Consider the following 22,265-nt stretch of genomic DNA (forward strand, 5'->3'; position numbering starts at 1 on the left):
TCTCTTGTCATATCCACTGTTCTCTTGTCATCTCCACTGATCTCTTGTCATCTCCACTGATCTCTCATCATCTCCACTGATCTCTCGTCATCTCCACTGATCTCTCATCATCTCCACTGATCTCTTGTCATCTCCACTGATCTCTTGTCATCTCGACTGTTCTCTTATCATCTCCACTGATCTTCACGTAGCTGTGAATGAACCTCATGGTGTCTTCATCTGTTCTTGTCTTCCAGCATCTTCTTGTCTTCCTTCCACGGATCCGTCTGGAAACCTCCACCTGCTGCCGACCAGAGTCCAAACCAACCAGCAAGCCGTCCGTCTCTCCGTCCATCCATCCATCATGTCTCTCCTACCTCTCCTCAGCTGGACGTTGCTCCTGTTGATCCAAAGCGGCGGCTCGCTCCATGCCTCCTCCCCGCGGAACCAGAGCCTCTCCTCGGCCACGGCTTCGTCGGAGCCGCGGTCTCTTCCTCCTACCCACCACCACCACCTGCTCCAGGAGGAGTCAGCAGCACTAAACCAGCGGACAGCTCCTCCGGCGGGAGAGGAGGAGGAGGAGGACTCGCAGCAGTGCGCATCATGCGCCCTGGCACGCATGAGTCGCAGCAGGGAGGAGGAGAGGGAGAGGAGGAGGACCAGACGTAGCTCGGAGCAGCAACAGGAGAACGGGGAGGAGGTGGTGACGGAGGAGCAGGAGGAGGTGGTGGAGGCTGTGAAGCGCCACATCCTCAACATGCTGCACCTCCGCGTCCGGCCAAACATCACGCGGCCCGTGCCGCGCGCCGCACTCCTCAACGCGCTGCGCAAGCTGCACGTGGGCCGCGTGGCCGAGGACGGCAGCGTGCAGATCGAGGGCGGCGAGGAGGAGGAGGCGACAATGGAGGAGGAGAGGAGGAGGAGAGGAGGGAGGAGAGGAGGGAGAGGAGGAGGTATGATGGCTGGAGGAGACGCGGCGGGAGACTTTCAGGATTCCACTGAGATCATCACGTTCGCCGAGGCCGGTGAGTGCTGTTTGAGGACACCTATGTGTGTGTGTGTGTGTGTGTGTGTGTGTGTGTGTGTGTGTGTGTGTGTGTGTGTGTGTGTGTGTGTGTGTGTGCGTGTGTGTGTTGTATCATGAAGACATATACCATGATTGTGTGAACCTTACTGCACCTTTAATATTTGTGCCCCTGTATGTTTCTCCTTTATGTGGAAATGGTTAAAATGTGTGTATGTGTATTATTGTATTTGTGAGGACCAAACTATAATGAATTAAGAGTTAAACATGATTTATATGCATAGTTGTGCGCCAGTGTTGTGCTTCGGAAAAATAGCAGATCTGCTATTTTATTGGCTCTAGGTCTACAGTTATAAAAATGGCACACAAAAAAACGAGCAAGCAAGAATATGGCATTCATAAGATCCTCGTCCTAAAATGTTGATGTCCTCACAACTATAGTAGCCTAATACAAATGTGTACGCGTTTGTGCGCGTGTGCGTGTGCTGAGAGCGTGAGAAATTGGGTGAGAAAAGGGAGAAAAAATGTAACCGCACCAGACTGCATTGCTCGTGCTGTTGTTCCGCTGCAGATGTGTGTGTGTGTGTGTGTGTGTGTGTGTGTGTGTGTGTGTGTGTGTGTGTGTGTGTGTGTGTGTGTGTGTGTGTGTGTGTGTGTGTGTGTGTGTGTGCGCGCGCACGCTCTCTGATAGAGAGCGAAGGATTATTGGTTCATCTCGTTCACCGCATAGAGTAGCTGCGAGAGCGAGTCAGAGAGTGAGAGAGAGAGAGAGAGAGAGTGAGAGGGAAAGTGAGAGAGAGTCACAGACAGAAAGACCGACCTAACCCCTGCTGTTTTAGACAACACCTCATTATGAATGTATGACTGTTGTACACACACACACACACACACACACACACACACACACACACACACACACACACACACACACACACACACACACACACACACACACACACATACAACCTGCGTTGACCAATGCCAGCATGCCTGTTGTACTGCATGAGATATACTGAATAATGCAGCGCTTCTCAAAGTGAGGTCCAGGGACCCCCAGAGTTACTTGAGGGTGTTGCAAATGGACCCTTACAGGTCTGTAACTCAGAGAGTGTACAAATGGAACCAAATGGACCCTTATGTGTCTGTAACTCTGAGAGTGTACAAATGGAACCAAATGGACCCTTATGTGTCTGTAACTCTGAGAGTGTACACATGGAACCAAATAAAAGGATTATTCGTGTACTTTCAGAGTTATGTGGATTTCAAAACGTTTGATAACCACTTGAATGATGTTATGAACATGTTTGATCATTCCAGTAGCTTATGTCTGAATATGTTGCAACACAACAGCCAACGAATACAAAAAAAAATGCTACATTAGACAAGCAATGAAAGAATCTATTCAGTATAGTATTAAAGGTAGAGTATGTGGTATTATTTTGTTAAAATAAGTGATAAATAGCTCTATATTGTGATAGTTATCATTTTCATAGAGTGTTTGGTCAGTAACAGGAGTCACTCTGTCTCTCCAGCTCTCTAGTAAACAGAAAATGCATTTTCAGGTCGGGATACAAATTTTATCCAATCAGGAGAGAGAAATCTCACAGGGTACAGATTAAACAAGTGCAATTGTAAGTGATGACACAAAGATATGAGCAGACAAAACTGGAACGCTATAAAATTGAAGCTGATAAATTGGTACTCTCTCCTGTCTTGTATGTTTATTAAAGAGCTGGAGGGACAGGGAGACTCCTGTTACTGAACAAACACTCTCTATTACTATACAATATAGAGCTATTTAACACTGTTACTGAACAAACACTCTATAGCAATGATGATCACAATAGAGATATTTAACAATGTTACTGAACAAACACTCTATAGCAATGATTATCACAAGAGCTATTTAACACTGTTACTGAACAAACACTCTATAGCAATGATTACTGTCACAATATAGAGCTTTAGCCTTTAACAAAACACTTTTTGTTTTAACCAAAACATATCACTATATACTCTACCTTTACATGAAACTGACAGTAATTTCTGGCTGTTGATGTTGGAGACAGTCAGACTATTAGCCTGGTGTCCCTGTGGGGTTGTTACTGCCCCCTAGAGGCCGCTGGATGCATGCTCTGAGTACAGAGTGTGTGTGTGTGTGTGTGTGTGTGTGTGTGTGTGTGTGTGTGTGTGTGTGTGTGTGTGTGTGTGTGTGTGTGTGTGTGTGTGTGTGTGTGTGTGTGTTGACTAATTTTGATTAGACATGACTCAGCATGATCAGCCTCGCTATCAGTACAACCCCTCATATGTCTGTCTGTCCGTCTGTCTGTCTGTCTGTCTGTCTGTCTGTGTCTCTCTCTCTCTCTCTCTCTCTCTCTCTCTCTCTCTCTCTCTCTCTCTCTCTCTCTCTCTCTCTCTCTCTCTCTCTCTCTCACTTCAACAAACGTGGGAGTTTATTCCTAAACTTTACTTTACGTTGTCACAATACTCCTCCTCTCCTCTAATCTCCTCTGAAAAGGCCCGGCCCTAACTGGGCCCTACAGGGCCGGCCCGAACAATTACCATACTTTTAAGTCTGAAAACCCGAAAAAACAGAAAAGGTGTCATTATATGTTTAATGTCCTCAAAGCATCTAGCATCAAAACATCTTGATGACGGCTGATTTTCGATTGAGTTTTGGCCATTGTCGCCCGTTTTTATTTAATAACACGGGCTAGGAAGGATTCCTAAGAATTTGGGACCGGCCCGGCCCGAACGTGGTCGAACGTGGGTCAGGTTTTGACAGAATTTGAGAACTCTATCTCCTCTCCTCTCCTCTCCTCTCCTCTCCTCTCCTCTCCTCTCCTCTCCTCTCCTCTCCTCTCTCTCATTTCCTCTCGTCTCGTCTCGTCTCGTCTCGTCTCGTCTCGTCTCCTCTCCTCTCCTCTCCCCTCCTCTCCTCTATATCTTGTCTTACATGGTACCAACTAGTTCATTCCACTCAGTAAGGTACCTCATTCATAACAAAAATGTATCTTCAGATCAAATTTAATCTCGCCGACCATCGGACACGCGCTCATAAATCTTACTTAGAAGTGGAAACGGTCGTATTGTGTACTTCCACGTCAGATCGAGAGAGAGAGAAGGACGTTATAATTGAATTTCCTGCCGGTTATGTAGTATTACTGTAGTCCCGTCCCTCAGACTCACACAGAGATGTGAGCTTCCTTTGTGACATTTTGGCAACGCCTTGCCGTGTCCCTTTATCAGTCCCAGGCGCGAGGAATTAAACCATATCCAATATCTCCCAAACCCAACCACGTGTCTCCCATTAAGCGCACGATGAGAGACGGCCATAAACGGTGTGGGAAATTTGCAAATATTTATCCTACGTGGCTGTTTGCGGCGTTACTGGAAGACGTTTGTCAATCGTCTGCGTTTTTTTTCTTTCTTTTTTCAAAGAGCGGAACGAGTGTCTTCAAGACGGGAATGACTTCATGATGGAGGGGCTTTAGAAGTCGCGTTTTGTTTCCCGAAGAAATGTTTTGTTGATTTGGTTTTTTTCTGATCCGTAACATGCTGCTCTCTACAGAACAGTCTGGTCCCACCAGAACCTTCTGCTCTCTCCAGAAAGACTGGGTGACAGGGCCGTTTTCCCAACCTCTTAAAGGGGATACAACTCATTTTCAACATTCACCCTAGAGCCTAGGGTCTGCCTGACGTTTCTTCCAGTGAAGGAGGAGTTTTTCGTTGCCACTGTCGCAAAATTGCTTGCTCAGGGTGGGACTGTCGGGTCTCTGCTCTACATGTAAAGTGTCTTGAGACAACTTGTTGTGATTTGACACTTTAAAGGAGAATTCCGGACATTTTAAGTGTTATCTTTGATGTGTCGTTACTCACCTACCGACGTAAACAGTGGCATTGTTTATTTCCAGTTATTCCCCTGTCGTCATATTTTCAACCCCCTCCGTTGTCATAATGGGAGCGCGTGTCATAGGGAAATTCGTCTATTATAACCGATGCAAAGTTATTTTTTTCTCTACTACTACTCATTGTGGAGTCTTATGATAGTCAAACATGCAGTGAAAGTTCCTGAGAGGCTACCGCTAATGACGAACGAGCTAACGCTAGTTGCTTGTTTCTCTCCCAGAACCTGGCAACTTGGTGTTGCCATGTTGAGAAACAAGCAACTAGCGTTAGCTCGTTCGTCATTAGCGGTAGCCTCTCAGGAACTTTCACTGCATGTTTGACTATCATAAGACTCCACAATGAGTAGTAGTAGAGAAAAAAATAACTTTGCATCGGTTATAATAGACGAATTTCCCTATGACACGCGCTCCCATTATGACAACGGAGGGGGTTGAAAATATGACGACAGGGGAATAACTGGAAATAAACAATGCCACTGTTTACGTCGGTAGGTGAGTAACGACACATCAAAGATAACACTTAAAATGTCCGGAATTCTCCTTTAATAAAATTGAATTGAATTGAATTGAATTGAATTGAATTGAATTGAATTGAATTGAATTGAATTGAATTGAATTGAATTGAATTGAATTGAATTGAACATTGAACCATGTCATAATATACCTTAGAGCTGTTGGAATGGGGAATCTCACTTCCAGCTGAAACAGTGCGACGTGTAGTAGTTTATGATGGCATATGGTTATATATCACATTTCACAAGACATTCTACTTGTAGATAATAGAAATTAATTGGCTGAAAATGCTTTAAAAAGTCTTAACTTTATATTCAAGTCATACTGTTTCAGCTGGAAGTGAAATTCCCCATTCTAGTGAATGAGGCAGCCTAGAGGGCGGGCCAAAGAGTACACCTTCCGTATGTCACTGATCAAATGACCCCAACCATCAATTCTCCAGTTCTAGGCAACATTGAAGGGGGGGGGGGGGGGGGGACTTTTTTCTTGTTTCCACACAAGGTATATTATGACATGGTTCAATGTTGAAAATGAGTGGTAACCCCCTTTAACTGCATCCTGCCCACTGTGATCCACACGTTTCCTCTTTTTTTGCAACTTTTTTTTTAATCTATTTCCCCTTTTCTTCCCAATTTAGTCGTCCTGCCAATAGGCTCTATACAAATGGAACCTATCTATTTCCAAATAATAAAAAAAAAATTCAAGTCCTTTGAAAATAGCTGATGTATACAGGTTAAAATCGTTAAACTTTTTGATGCTATATTAAGTCATTTTGCTGGGGACCCCCTGGGTGTGTGTGCGTGTGCGGGTGCGTGTACGTGCGCGTGAACGTGTGCGTATGTGTGAGCGCTCAAGTGGCCTAGTCGCTTCTTTTTGGCAAATTTTTGTTGACCTGTCCGCTTGTTTCTGTCAAACCCTCCTTTAACACACACACACACACACACACACACACACACACACACACACACACACACACACACACACACACACACACACACACACACACACACACACACACACACACACAAACACACACACACACACACACACACACACACGCACACAGACTATCTCTCCATGCCGTTATGCCGTTTACATCCCAACCAGCAGGCAAATGCATAAAGCACAGCTTTTCATTTCCGTGGGTTTACAGTTGGTAGTTTACTTTTATGGGGAATCAGGGTAGTTCAGGCAGACACGGAAGTCAAGCCTGTCCCACACACACACACACACGCACGCACGCACACACGCACGCACGCACGCACGCACGCACGCACGCACGCGCACACACACACACACACACACACACACAAATGTGCAAACGCATACGCACATGCACACGCACACACCTCCAATCTCATACTGTAGCCACAATGCTAATGGTTCAATGATAAACCTCTCTGGCTGCGACTACAACAGTGATATATTAGCAACAACTAAAATGACGGCGTTCCCAGCTTGAAAGGTATAACGACGTATTGCTATAACAGGCCTGAATGGGTTAAAATGAATGGTCTTCATGTTGACGAGAGTGTCTGACTGAACCACAGTGGTGCAAAAAGTACTACATTTTTTAAGTAAAAGTATCAATACCGCAGTGTAAAACTACTCTGTAACAAGTAAAAAGTCCGGTAATCTAAATTTACTTGAGTGAAAGTACAAAAGTATTGGCATCAAAATATACTTAAAGTACCAAAAGTAAAAGTAGGCTACTCATTGTGCAGAATGTCCCATTTCACAACTTCAAAATGTATAAAAAATCTTTTGAAAATAGCAGATCGGCTATTTTCAAATGGCTGAAATTGATATAGGGCTGAAGTGGTTAGTGTATGTTTTGTGATAATAATCTCAATCTGCAAAGTAACTAGTAACTAAATCTGCAAAGTAGCTAGTAACTACAGTTTTCAAATAATTGTCGTGGAGTAAAAGCACAATATTTGCCTCTGAGATGTAGTGGAGTAGAGGTAAAAGTATTGAAAATGGGAAATACTCCAGTAAAGTAAAAATACCTCAAAAGTGTACTTAAGTACAGTACTTGAGTAAATGTATTTAGTTACTTTACACCACTGCTGAACCGTTGTGTAGTTTCCATGGTCCAATGAGACCCATGTGCTGCTATTTTCAAAGCGAATCTTGAAAAATGGGGAATGTTTTTGAAACAATTTAAATACACACATCTTGTATGGGGGTCCGCAAACGTATACATATTTATTTGGGGGGTTTTCTTGTCATGAAAATGTTTGAGAACCACTAATTAAACAACATTAGGAAATAATCCCAAATAAGCAACAAGCCCCCCCAAAAAGCAACCCGCAAACTACCAATATTTACAAGCAACTTCACAGAAAAACAAGGCTAAAGTTGCTTATAATAAAGCAGACCTGGCAACACTGATAGGGAGACATGTAATTGGTCATTTCCCAGACGCACAGCCCACTGTAAACAGCACTCATGTGCACACAATTTGAAGAGAATTTCAGAGTCATGAATCAAAGAGAGACACATCAAGCACACGTCTTAAAGTGAGCTGATTATGTTCTATGAATCAGGCGATTGTAAATAGTGGGGAATTATCTTGAGATTAAGTTTAAGCATAAATCCATGAGAACAAAATATAGATGAGGGCTTTGGGGGCTCCCTGGCACAAACCATTTTTAGATGGGGGTCCGCAGCCAAATATATACACATTTGGGGGGTCCTCTGCATGAAAAAGTTGCTTCTCCTAGAAGTTCATCTCAAATATTTTGGCCATAATAATCGTGACATGAAATGTTCATATGCATCATGGATTGTCTGAAGTGCCCACAGTCCACCAATGACACATATGAGTGAGTAGACAAAAATGCTACCATATTATCATGAGCATTAGTGAGGACCAATTATATGAAAATTAGTGAAGTCGTCCTTTAGCCACTTGTCTCCCTGGATAATGTGTCCAGATGTCATTTGAGCCCAGTAGTTTGCAGTGGTGGAAATTAACTAAGTACAGCACATTTACTTAAGTACTGTACTTAAGTACAATGTTGAGGTATTTGGACTTTACTTGAGTATTTCCAATTTACAATACTTAAACATCTACTCCACTACATCAGGGATCCTAATATTGTACTTTTACTCCACTACATTTATTTGAAAACTTTAGTTACTAGTTACTTTGTAGATTTTGATTATTATTACAAATTAACCACTTCAGCTCTGCATACATTTTACAAGCTCACAATGTGAGCTTGTAGATCTGCTATTTTCAAAATATTTGTATACATTTGAAAACTTGAAATGGGACATTCTGCATAATGAGTACTTTTACTTTTGGTACTTAAAGTACATTTTGATGCCAATACTTTTGTACTTTTACTCAAGTAAAGTTTGAATTCCCGACTTTTACTTATAACAGATTTCTACATTGCAGTATTGATAATTTTACTTAAGTAAAAAACGTGAGTTATTTTACCACCACTGCATATTAAAATGAGCATTAGTGAGGACCAACATATGAAAATGGGTGAAGTCATCCTTTAGCCACTTGTCTCCCTGGATAATGTGTCCAGATGTCATTTGAGCCCAGTTAGTTTGGAGCGTTTTGGTGGCATTCCAGAGAGAGAGGAGCGAGCGTCTCCATGTTGCCCTCCCTCTCTCCCTCCCTACCCGCCTAGCTGTGTGTTTATTGGGAACTGAGGGCCTCACGCATATTTTTGTTTCATATTTGTGTTTCCCAGAGAAGTGGCTGCATATTTGTCTGCTTTGCTGGACGTTTGTGTCTCCAGGCTTTCAGGAGGCGAAGGTCTTAAAGAGTCTGACTGTCTGCTTTTACAGACATCACATCTGTACAGTGGCAGTGGCGTAAAAAGTACTCAGATGTTTTACTTAAGTTAAAAGTATCAATACTGCAATATAGAAATACTCTGTTACAAGTAAAAGTCCGGAATTCAAAATGTACTTGCACTAAAAGTACAAAAGTATTGGTATCAAAATGAAATATGAACTTAAAGTACCAAAAGTAAAAGTACTAAAATGTTTGAAAATAGCAGAAGCTTGCAGATCTGCTATCTTCAAATAGCCTATGTATAAAATAGGGCTAAAGTGGTTAATGTATGTTTTATAATATAATAATTGATAATTGCAAACTAACTAGTAAAGTTTTCAAATAATTGTAGTGCAGTAAAAGCACAATATTTGTCTCTGAGATGTACAGTAGTGGAGTAGAAGTAAAAGTATTGAAAATTGGAAATACTGTACTTACTACTTAAGTACATTACTTGAGTAAATGTACTTAGTTACTTTACACCACTGCACAGGGTGGACAGTAACTAAGTACATGTACTCACTCAAGTACTGTGCTTAAACTGTGCGTGCGTGCGTGCGTGCGTGCGTGCGTGCGTGCGTGCGTGCGTGCGTGCGTGCGTGCGTGCGTGCGTGCGTGCGTGCGTGCGAGAGAGAGAGAGTGAGAGAGTGAGAGAGAGAGAGAGAGAGAGATAGAAAACTAGAACCACTATCACTGCTACTACAACTATTAAATCAAGTCAAGTCAAATGTTATTATAGTCCAATATCTAAAACATGTCCCAAACCGCTGCGCATAAAGACAAACAATAACAAAACAATAAATGTAGCTGCAAGCAGCAATAATACGGGGCCAGTGAATGCAGAAAGAAAAAAGAAAGAAGCAATGATAAGTAATATGCACAATAAGCCATAGAAACATAGAAGACTGAACTTGAGAGAAACAAGACCATGCAATTAACAAATGAGCATTTTAAACCCTCACTAAGCCTAACCTCAGTAAAACAACGCCTAAGCCTATCCTCAAGAAACACTACGTGTAAACCCAAGAATGCCAAATCATGATCACCTCAATACATTGTCAGGGACAGGGATCGTACCAGCGACCCACGGGCTGCCTCTCTTCTCATTGAGCTAGATATATGGCCTCCCTGACAGTGTCTGTTGACATCTATAATTATTTTAGTCCATTATGAACCAAGCCTCTGTGTCCCGAACTACTCTAGATAACTGGTTCACAAACCATTTAGCAATAAAGATTTTTTTTGTCTCCTCAGAACGAACTAGTGAAAGTAGCCGATCTACAAGCTGTTGTTTGATTGTAGATCGGCTATTTTCACAATGAAGTATGTCACACATTGTAAAAACATAGTCTCAAATAAGCATTTCATGTTATCTTTAAAAATTGCACATGCATTATTTGATGCAGTCATGTTTTGTGCGATGCAATTGAAAAGTGGAATGACCCACCCACAGACAGAGCGATAGACAGATAGCTCAACCTATTGCCATTGACAGGAATCAAACTCTCAACCTTTGGACTCACAGGCTGGGACACTACCTGTAGTGCTATAGCTTCATCCAGGCTGAAGTTGTCTGTTGAAGATCATAAACTTTTGCCTTCTGTCATGAACCAAGCCCCTGTTTCACTAACACTAAGATCACTCGTTCACAAACCATTTACCAATAGAGAAATTGTCTCCTCGAAACCGAAACCAGTGAAAGCAGCCGATCTACAAGCTCACAAAACGTTGCTATCTGAAAAGTTGTGAGATTGTAGATCGGCTATTTTCAGAATGAAGTACGTCATACATTGAAAAAACATACTCTCAAATAAGCATTTGATGTTATCTTTACCGTTTGCACATGTATTCATTGATACAGTCATGTTTTTTGCAATTCAACTTAAATGAAGTCTGCATCAAGTGAGGCTTGAACAGGCAACCTTGCAGTTGTGAGACACTCGCTTAAGGGAGAAGGCATTGGACCAACAGACATGATCCTGTCAAAAAGGAGATCATAGAGATGATACAGTTTCACGCAAATAGCTGGAAAATCCTGGGATTAAGTGTTTTTCAAACTGCTCAAGATTGCGGACAATCTAAGGGTGGTGCTTACTGGTCAACGTGATACATGTGTTCCTCATGAGTCAAGGCACATGTGTAAGCAGGTTTAATGGCTGTCGGCCAAATGAGGCATGACTTTTGCCTGTTTAAAGTTTGCATTTTCAAAAAATTGCTATAGCGTCCCCGTTTGACCAATTGGAGTAAGATTGGTTTCAGTGATATTTGGAATGACCCTCTACATTTCTGCAAAGTTTCAAAGAACTGTGAGTCTGCATGTATGTGTTAGGGGCAGATGAATAATTGTCATAAAACTGCAATATTCATTGGCTCATTAAAGCTTCATTTTTTCACTTAGAAAAAATCCGCTCCCAACGTTTTGTCGGCATAGGTCCAAAGTTCATCTGCAAAACGTTTCGTGCAGATTACTCAAAAATCCCAGGAAGACATAGGTTTTAACTGTTTTTCATATAATTCAAAATATTGGGAGATCTAAAGGTCAGAGGTCAAAAGTCAGAGTGTGAAAGTTGTTCATCATGAGTAGACGCATGTGTGTATCAAAGTTGGCTGTAGGTCAAACAGGGCATGAGTTGTATCTGTTCAAAGTTGGCATTTTCAATTGAGTGCTATAGCGCCACCTTTTGACGAAAGATTGTGAGAATTATTTCTTGATAGTATTTCATGACCATCTGTCATATGGCCGAGTTTCGTAAAAAGCGTATGCACGGTTCAGCCAGAACTGCCAAAAACGGCGGAAGAAACGGAATAATGCGAATATTAAAACAGGGCCAGAAGCCATGCTGGCAGCCTGGCCCCGTAATAAAACAATACTAAAACAAAGTACTATAATGCGCACACACACACACACACACACACACACACACACACACACACACACACACACACACACACACACACACACACACACACACACACACACACACCCACGCACGCACGGGCACGCGCACACACACATGTATACATACAAATGCGTTCAAATCACACACATAAGAACAATGCAGACAATTTAAAATGACTGTTAATGTGTAGTGCTTGGTTCAGACTAGGTTATGTCAAAGGCTGACGTGAAAAGATTATGTGTTTGTACTTTATCTTGAACGTGTTGACTGAGCTAGACTGTCAGGGAGATGATTCCAGAGACAGTACACTTTTATTCTGAACAGTCTTTCAGGGCAATCTCAGTTTGAGGAGGGTTGAAGGGAGGCTGTGTGTGAGTGTGTGTGTGTGTGTGTGTGTGTGTGTGTGTGTGTGTGCGTGTGCGTGTGCGTGTGCGTGTGCGTGCGCGTGCGCGTACGTGTGCGTGTGCGTGTTAATTTGGCATAAAGTCATTCTTGCAGTAAAATCGGACAGACGGACGGACCCACCCACGCACGCACGCACGCACGCACGCACGCACGCACGCAAAGTAGACTTAGTAGACAGAGTAGACAGAGTAGACAGAGTAGACAGTGTAGTCATGTTGTGTTGTTCAGTAAACAGACATAGGGTGTGTGTATTCCGGGAGTGATGCCAAATAAAGCATTAATACCCAAGAGGCCATGGGAGCTGACCAGCACAACCACAGTCTGTTGTACTGGGAGCTGACCAGTACAACTACAGTCTAATACTATTGTACTGGGAGCTGACCACCAGTCTTCTGGGTGACCGGTACACAGATTTTCAATATCTGGCTGAAGGGAACATTGTTAGTTTCCCAGCCGGTCTCAAGGATTAGAACCGAGGACCCTCCACTGAGAGGTCAGCCACTATAAACCTAAAAACCCCTCCCCGCCTCTGAATCATGGGAGTTTATCATATAAACTCCACATTTTATCCGCATTTTAATAAGATTTATCACAAACCAAAAAGTCCCCCAGCTTCGTCCAAAACCCAAAAGGCCACTCGTGTGTCAGGTTTTGGCAGCGAACATTGTTTGCGTTTCACTGGCCATCCATCCACACACAAAGACAATGCTGCTAAAAACAACTGTCCAAACTTAAGTTGTACAAAGTAGTAGTGTCCATCTGTAGCTCAGAGAAATTTATAAATGCAACCAAATGGACCCTCATCAATGTGTCCCTTATTTCCCTGAGTCATGCCTAACTCAGAAAATGTACAGTATAACCAAATGGACTATCATCCATTTGTCCCTTGTTTCCCTTAGTCATGTTTAACTCAGATAATGTACAAATGTAACCAAATTGACCTACGCACACTTGTCCCTTATTTCCCTTAGTCATGCCTAACTCAGAAAATGTACGAATGTAACCAAATGAACCCTTGGCAGGTCCATTTGGTTACATTTGTACATTCCTGGAGTTGAGTTGACACTCAGGGTTGTGCTGCGGTGGTTTATGAAAAGGTTTGCTGAGTCACTGAGCCATTTTATGAGTTTTAGCTGCTGGTTTTTATGAGTAACGTTGCATAAGGGGCCGTGTCCACAGAGAACGCCTTTTGAGCGGAGGAGCGCTTTGGGTATCATGTCCAAAGCGCATTAACCCCTAATTGCTCCCTGAGTGCCGTAGAATGGCTGCTCACTGCTCCTAGTGATTATAAGGATGGGTAAATGCAGAGGACAAATTTCACGTATGTGTGGCTCACAACCTTAGCCTGATGACCTAAAATTCTAATATCTCGCCCAGGCTATAGGGAATTCCCTTTAGTCTAGTGGTTAAGATGTTGGCTTTCCACGCTGGAGACCTGGGTTCGAAATCCTGGGCGTCACGCAAATATACAGCGACAAAAAAAAACGTTTGAGATTGAGGACTATTCTATATTTCTATCTATCTATCTGCTATTTTCGACTAATGTTCCCCTCAGAAAAGGGATGCTAGGATTCAAGTGGTTAATGTAAAACAAATGAAAGTTCCTATCAGACAGGTAGGAGCTCTGAGGACCCCCTCAGGGTCCCGGGACCCCCTGTTGAAGACCCCTGCCGGTTGTCCTTCATCACCGGTCTCACTGTGGTGCAATTAGTCTTCATCATATGACATTAATGCATTTGTCCATGTGTCTGAAGACAAACAATATAGCCAAGAACACTGAACAGAAGAGGATAGGAGAGGATACAATAGAATAGAATAACAGAATACAATAGGAGAGGAGAGGAGAGGAGAGGAGAGGAGAGGGAGACTTCAGAATAAGAGAATTTTACATTATGAGGTAGTGGACTGTTGAAACCACATATCCTTGGCACACACACACACACACACACACACGCACACACGCGCACGCACGCACGCACGCACGCACACGCACGCACACACACACACACACACACACACACACACACACACACACACACACACACACACACACACACACACACACCATTAGATCCTCAGCAGATGCAGCTTTTATGACTTGTTGAGACGTCACTTTGTCAGTTTGACAGTTCTGTTTAAATGGAGAGATTACTGAGAGAGAGAGAGAGAGAGAGAGAGAGAGATTGCTTTTTTCCACTGATCTCATGTCTTAGCAACGCATTCTCACACCCATGCCGTCAAAGGGTGACGGCTGGGGATTTTTTTTTTTGGAGGGGGGGTACCTGCAACATCAAATGTTGACATGGGGGACATGAGGATTCACGATTCTGTCCCTATCGATACGTATCTCAGTGCTGAGCCGGCTGAAGCGGACGCTTGCATCGTTTGACGAGGCAACTCGCTAGGCGGTGGCCCTCGTGACTGAAATCCACTACAATATGATGTTATTCAGAGGTTCGGGTGGGTGGGATCAAAACTAAATCTGGCTGTTTGGTGCCTCTGAGATTGTGATGTTGGTCCACTCGCCACCATCAGTGCAAGCCGTAAGCGTGAGTCATGTCATTGATATACCGTAATCTGTGCGGAAATTTAAAAAAAAGTCCCCCCCCCCCCTTATGTGTTGCCTAGAACTGGAGAATTGACTGTTGGGGTCATGTGATTAGTGACATACAGAAGGTGTACTCTTTGGCTCCTCATTCACTAGAATGGGGAATCTCACTTGCAGCGACTTGAATATAAACTTAAGACTTAATAGAGAATTTTCAGCCAATTGATTTCTATTATCTACAAGTACTATGTCTCGTAAAACTTGATATATAACCATACAACCATCATTGTTCATCATTGATAAGAACAGCTGAATGGACCTCCAAGCTCACAAGGTTGGAGGTCAAAAGGGGGTGGAGCCTGAAGTCAGCAAAACCAGCTAATTAGCTGGTTTAGGAGAAAGTTTGAGGATCCAATGGAGTTAGCTGGTTTTGTCAGAAGCGCTTTTTAATGCTTTTCATTGGTTCAATATTTGTTTTACCAACACACAGACGTAAAGGGTGCAAAAGCGTCAAAATTGAGTTAGCTGGTTTCTACCGGACAGCAACGAATATTAATGACATAGTTCAATGTTGAAAATGAGTGGTATTCTCCTTCAAGAGTGCTGCTCTGGTTCTCAATCCCTGGTCTGAGGTCCTGTACTGGTCTCTAGTCTACTGGTCTGCGGTCCAGAGGCTGGTCTCAGGTCTGTGTGCGTGTTGCACAGTCATTCTGTGGTCTGAGTCAGTCTAAACAAGACATTAAAACCTGATTTCTGGTCTGGCAATGTTCTGTAGTGTGTGTGTGTGTGTGTGTGTGTGTGTGTGTGTGTGTGTGTGTGTGTGTGTGTGTGTGTGTGTGTGTGTGTGTGTGTGGCAGCAGCTAAATGTGTTTCTCACACCATAAACACAGAGCAGCGATGGAGGAAGTACTTACATTCTTTACTTTATTAAAAGTATTAATGCCACAATGCGGAAAGTTTTCAGACATTTAAAATGTATAGAAGTCCTTTCCACAAGCTCACAACTTGTCAAGAAGCGACGCGTTATGAGCTTTTACATCTACTATTTTAAATCTACAAAGTAACTAGTAACTAAAGCTCTCAAATAATTTTAGTGGAGAAAAATGTTAAATATTTGCCTCTGGGATGTAGTAGCGTAAAAGTGCTTAAAAACAATACATCAAAAAGTGTACTTAAGTAGGCTACAGTACTTGAGTACATGTACTTAGTCACTTTCCACCACTGAGGATACATTGACACTAAGAATTCTATTGTGTTCTATCAAATAGAAAGTACATCCACTCTGCTCTACTGTGAATCAAATAATAGAATATAAGCGTACATTGTAAACAGTGGAAACATAAAGATGCACAACAGGAAGGCAGGAATGAGAGGATGAGGGGGTGTTTACAGTCACACTGTGTCTGTACATGTCTGTGACCGTCTGTTATTATCAACAACATCATAACTACAGTATATGAGCTGCTGCTGTACTGTAAGACTTATTGTTACCTCTTACTGTACATCTGGAACACATGGGGAGGGGCTGGGGGAGAGAGAGAGAGAGAGAGAGAGAGAGAGAGAGAGAGAGAGAGAGAGAGAGAGAGAGAGAGAGAGAAAACTTAAGTTGTTAGTTAATGGCAAGCCGATTTAAGACAACACACACACACGCACGCACGCACACACACACACACACACACACACACACACACACACACACACACACACACACACACACACACACACACACACACGTGCATTATGATAATTAAGGCCTAGGACAGACAGACAGACAGACAGACAGACAGACAGACAGACAGACAGATAGATGCTGGAGGTTACCGTACAGTACATAACATTGAAGCCTGTCATTAGATTGATGTTAGGCCTGCAAGGCTTCTAGGAAACAGCCTGGAAAACTTCTTCTAAGAATGTGAGCGTGTGTGTTTGTGTGTGTGTGTGTGTGTGTGTGTGTGTGTGTGTGTGTGTGTGTGTGTGTGTGTGTGTGTGTGTGTGTGTGTGTGTGTGTGTTTGTGTTTATGTTTATGTCCTGTTACATTGTCTTCTTGTGTGTCTGTCCTCATTTATAATCTTAAGTTGTGTCCAAGGCCCAGATTCCGGCTTTGAAATTGAGTTTATAGGAAGTGACAGTTCATATGAATGGCCTGCAGATCACTGTTTTACGCCTGCTGGTGTCGGAAAGATTTTTTCTCAATTCAAGTGGGTGGTTTTTTGACGAACTTTAGACTTGATTTTCGTTTACCTTAATAAACATTGTCATAAATACTATATGCTTCCAGTCGCTAGTTTAAAGTCTCCTTTCAATCATCATGATATGCGTTTTGGTAAATTATGGTCCCATTGATTTAAAACTTAAAATAAAGTAGGGTATGCTCTAGGAGGGGCGGGATGATTTGATTTACAAGCTACAAAACCAGCATCCATTCCCCGCCCGCGCTCTTGATTGATAAGCTACCCAACCAATAGCATTCATTTCCGGTGTCATAGGACATGACGCGATATAGATGGCGGATTTGAAATTGATGAACAATAGGCTTCATTTACGGTCTGTAAAAACCAATGCCGTCACTTTGTCCATTCTTTTTAGTGTCTATGGTTGTGTCTCTCCGTTCAGGCCGGTCTCAGGGCTTTGTTCGTCCTGAGACATATCATATTCTGACGTTGTCGTCTCCTGTGTCTTTGTGTCCTCTCAGGCGAGTCTCAGGGCTTGGTGAACTTCGTGTTGTCCCGGGAGGGTGGAGGAGTTGGAGGAGGAGGCGGCGAGCTGACCCTGGTGGAGCAGGCCAACGTGTGGCTGTTCCTCCGCCTGTCCAAGACCACCAACCGCAGCCGGGCCAAGGTGTCCATCCGCCTGTACCAGCAGCAGCCCCCCTCCGCGGCTGCAGGGGGCACCGAGGAGCTCCTGCTGGCAGAGAAGACGGTGGACACCCGGCGCAGCGGCTGGCACACCTTCGCTGTGTCCCCCCGCTGTCCAGGGGCTGCTGGAGCAACGCAGAGGACGAGCGGGAGGTGATGCTGAGAGGTACGACTTTCAGATCAATATCTGCTGTTATTTCGGACTTTTGCCTCGAATACGATTAAAGGAGTAGTTAACCACAAACATTACTTATTTTCTATTAATTAAACACCCTATGAAGCCTTGAATTCATGGAGACTTTTTTTGTTTTTTGTCGCATTCCTGAGCCAATAATTTAATGACCGGGTGGCTGGTGAGTAGGAGACTCAATTGGTCATCAAATTATTGGCTTAGGAATGCGACAAAAACTACAACATCTCCATGATCTCCATGTAATTGATAGAATATAAATAAAAACTTTCAGTGGTTAATCAGATTAATTGATTTAGGGAAAAAAACTGATTAGAACTTTTTCATGTTGATTCGTTGATTTATATATATTTTTAAAAGATATTAAAAAACCTTGATTCTCAATTTGATTGGTTGTTGGTTCTAAATATCTGTGTCGATATATTTGTGCTGTAATTGTCCAGGTCTACCGAGAGGCGGGGCGGAGCTACGCTGCGTCTGCGCGTCTCCTGTCCGCTGTGCGGCGAGGCCGGCGCCACGCTGATCCTCGTGTCCCCCGCCGCGGACTCCACCGCCACGCCCTCCTCGTCACGCGCCAGCCAGCGCGAGCAGTCCCACCGGCCCTTCCTCATGGCGGTGGTGCGCCCGGTGGACGGCGAGGACGACGGCGAGGGCGGGCGCCGCGGCGCGCGTAGCCGACGCGGCCTGGAGTGCGACGGCAAGGTGCATGTGTGCTGCAAGCGCCACTTCTACGTCAACTTCAAGGACATCGGCTGGAACGACTGGATCATCGCGCCGCCGGGCTACCACGCCAACTACTGCGAGGGCGAGTGCCCGAGCCACGTGGCCAGCGTGACGGGCTCCACGCTCTCCTTCCACTCCACCGTCATCAACCACTACCGCATGCGCGGCTACAGCCCCTTCCAGGGCCTGCGCTCCTGCTGCGTGCCCACGCGGCTGCGCGCCATGAGCATGCTCTACTACAACGAGGAGCAGAAGATCGTCAAGAAGGACATACACAACATGATCGTGGAGGAGTGCGGGTGTTCGTAGTTAGGGGGCGACGGCGGGCCCTCCCCCCCTCTTCCCCCTCGATTGTCCGGAAGCCGCGATTTGTGTTCTTTGTGTCGCGCGACAGGGGGGGTGTTGCGCTGGAAAACAGCAGACCTACAAGCCCCCCCATGACGCGACGCGTCATGGGGGGGCTTGTGGGTCTGCTGTTTTTTCCGGCATCCCACTTCTGACACCTCCGTGTGACCGAGCATACACTTTAGGCTGTTAGGACGGCGTGGTGCACGGATAGACGGACAAAGGAATGGACAGACCGCGACTCCGTACACACGGAGGGACGTGGGAGGGAAAAGAAGAACAGATTAACTGGACTGGAAGGGGGTGAGAGGGGGATGGACACACACTTCCCTCCATCCATTTGTTTTCTTCATCTGTCCATCCTGTACCTCACTCTCTATTACTTTTCTTTTGGGGGGGGGGAGAGAGTCTACACGGCACTTTCAGTAGAGAAAAAAAGTTAAACAATAAAAAAAGTCTTAATATATTTTTGTTACAAAACAAAGGGAGAGAAATGAGAGAGGAGGATGAAATGACAGTGAGAGTTAGAGAGAGAGAGAGAGAGAGAGAGAGAGAGAGAGAGAGAGAGAGAGAGAGAGAGAGAGAGGGAGGGAGAGAAACAAGTTACCTAAAACATGAATCAAGGCTAAGACAAAACAAAATGTCAAACTATGCAACTTGTTTCAGTATTGTGAATTTTTTTCGACGACGCCTTTTAATTTAATGTTGTTGGTTTTACATTTCTACGAAAAAAAAGGAAGACTTTTTTTGTAATGTTTGGAAGTCTAATTTTGTGGTGTGTGTGTGTGTGTATGTGTGTGTGTGTGTGTGTGTGTGTGCGAGCGTGCACGCGTGCGTTCGTGCGTTCGTGCGCACACATGTTTGAGAGTGTGTGTGTGTGTGTGTGTGTGTGTGTGTGTCAGAGAGATACTTGAAAGAAACAAGTTAGCCCAGCTGCTGGAACCAAACTATTTGTTAAGTTACCATGACAACCATTTTGTATTATTTTTATTATAATTATTATAATTATTATTGTTATTGTTATTAGTATATTATTAATAGTGTTGCCATTGTTGTTGATAATATTTCATTTGGTTACATTTTGTGTACTTTTTAAAAGAAACGTTGCAAACGTTTGTATTTTTTTTTGCACTATAGCGACATGTCACCCACATAGAAGTAGACTGTCTACCTTCCTGACCCACTGTCTGCTGTTGGGTACACCTAAGATGGCTGACATGTGTTGGGTACACCTAAGATGGCTGACATGTGTTGGGTACACCTAAGATGGCTGACAAGATGTGTTTTTGCTATTTTAAAACAATCTGGAAAGAAAAAAAAATACCAATATTTGCAAGCGACTTAACAGAAAAACAAGCCCAAAGTCACTTATAAGCGGACCTGGCAACACTGAATGTGTTATTTCCAGGACAGACCATAATTCAATTCAAAGTCTTCCATGGCGGCCATCTTGGGTGTACCAAACGGTGAGACGGTGGAAGTGTCCTTTTTATTTATTTCATGTATGTGGGTCTGTTTTCAGTTTCAGGAGAAAAAAAAGAAAAAAAAAAAAAAAACACAATAGAAGCACTTAGGACTGAAGCGTAAGCCTTTTTCCATTCGTTCTTTAAACGGACTGAAACATGCGTGGGTTTTAACTTATGACTGAAACATTGAAACATTTAACCCAGCAAAACGAACAGACGCTTTGCCTTTATGCCACTGTGTTTATCTGTGGACATTATTCTTTGTTGTGGCGGCCATTCTGGAGTCATACTTTTCATATTTACCCCACAAAAAACTACAGCAAGATTGACCCCCCCCCCCCCCACACAGAAAAAAAAGAACTACAGAACGAACGGCAATCAGACGTTAGTCCATTGTGAGATTCACGGAGGGATTCTCATTGGAACGGCATCATCAGCACATCAACACTCGCGACAAAGCGAAAGACAGAATGACGGCGATTGTAATCATTGTCGATTGGAGAGTTTCGGTTTGCTTGAGCACACCAAAGAGTTTTAAATCTGTCTTTTTTTTGCATGTCCGTACGTGTGTGTGTGTGTGTGTGTGTGTGTGTGTGTGTGTGTGTGTGTGTGGGGGGGGGGGGGGGGGGGGAGAGAGAGAGAGAGAGAGAGAGAGAGAGAGAGAGAGAGAGAGAGAGTAAACTGACATGGAATTCACATTACATTCCATGATGTTGTAAAAGACGATGTTTCTTGGATTCACTTTGACTTTGTGTGTAATAACTGTTCTTGTATTTGCTGGATGTAAAACTGTGTCTGACACAGATATGAACCTGCAACATTGTATCCTCCTGCACAAACTACACCTCCCACTAGCCCCCATGCTTCTCGAGAACTACAACTATTAACACCCACAATGCTTTACCTCCCCCTGACGCCATGCTCTGTATAGATGAAAGTGAAGACGCAGAACTCTCCGTATGTGAGCCTGTGTCCTTTTGTTTTGGGAGAAAACAATTCTGAACGCTGTTCATTGGAAATGTAAGGCACCGTGTCCACAGAGAACGCCTTTCAAGCGGAGGAGTGCCACACTAACCCTGATCCCACTTCTGACACCAATTGTAGCGTTTCACTTACCGAGCTGGAAATCGAACCCCGGCCTCCAGCTCGGCAGACTGGCAAGCAACCCGTTGCGGCAAAGAAGCTAGCTATGTTTGGCGAGTCTTTTGCGGGGTTGCTACAATAGCATGTCCACAGTTTATTAACCCATTAAGATCTGAGGCCGATTTTACGAATTCCTTCTGAATCCGTAGTTCTCAAACTTTTTCCTTGCCAACACTTTCAAGATTTTCAAAAATGTTCAAAAATAGCATATGTACCAGCGGGTTAACACCTGCAACGTTCAAACCTGCTTAAATGTCCTACTTCTGCTAATCTTTGTTATTAGCACAAATAGCTTAGCTGAAACGACGTAAACAAGGACTTCTCATGGTTGTGTACTAAGGATTCAACATCGGGTTATAAATTACCGGGTTGTCACATTACAATCAGGAGGATCAAATAACCGGCGCTAGCTCCTCTCCAAAAGTTGAACTGTTTCCAGCTTGAAGCGGCCAGGGAGTCTTTA

General features: G+C 43.7%; 1 pseudogene across 1 annotated transcript in view; it reads left to right on the top strand.

Moving 5' to 3' along the window:
- LOC308077093 (inhibin beta A chain-like) overlaps positions 1-19,454 on the top strand; it is a 20,653-nt pseudogene extending 1,199 nt beyond the window's left edge. Inside the window, exons 2-4 of the transcript XR_013935034.1 lie at positions 237-1,004; positions 17,773-18,088; positions 18,592-19,454. The product of XR_013935034.1 is annotated as an inhibin beta A chain-like (transcript). The remainder of the gene's footprint in view (positions 1-236; positions 1,005-17,772; positions 18,089-18,591) is intronic.
- Positions 19,455-22,265: the final 2,811 nt, after the last annotated feature.

This window comes from Gymnoscopelus braueri (assembly GCF_963280865.1).
Source record: "Gymnoscopelus braueri genome assembly, chromosome: 21".
Lineage (NCBI taxonomy): Eukaryota > Metazoa > Chordata > Actinopteri > Myctophiformes > Myctophidae > Gymnoscopelus > Gymnoscopelus braueri.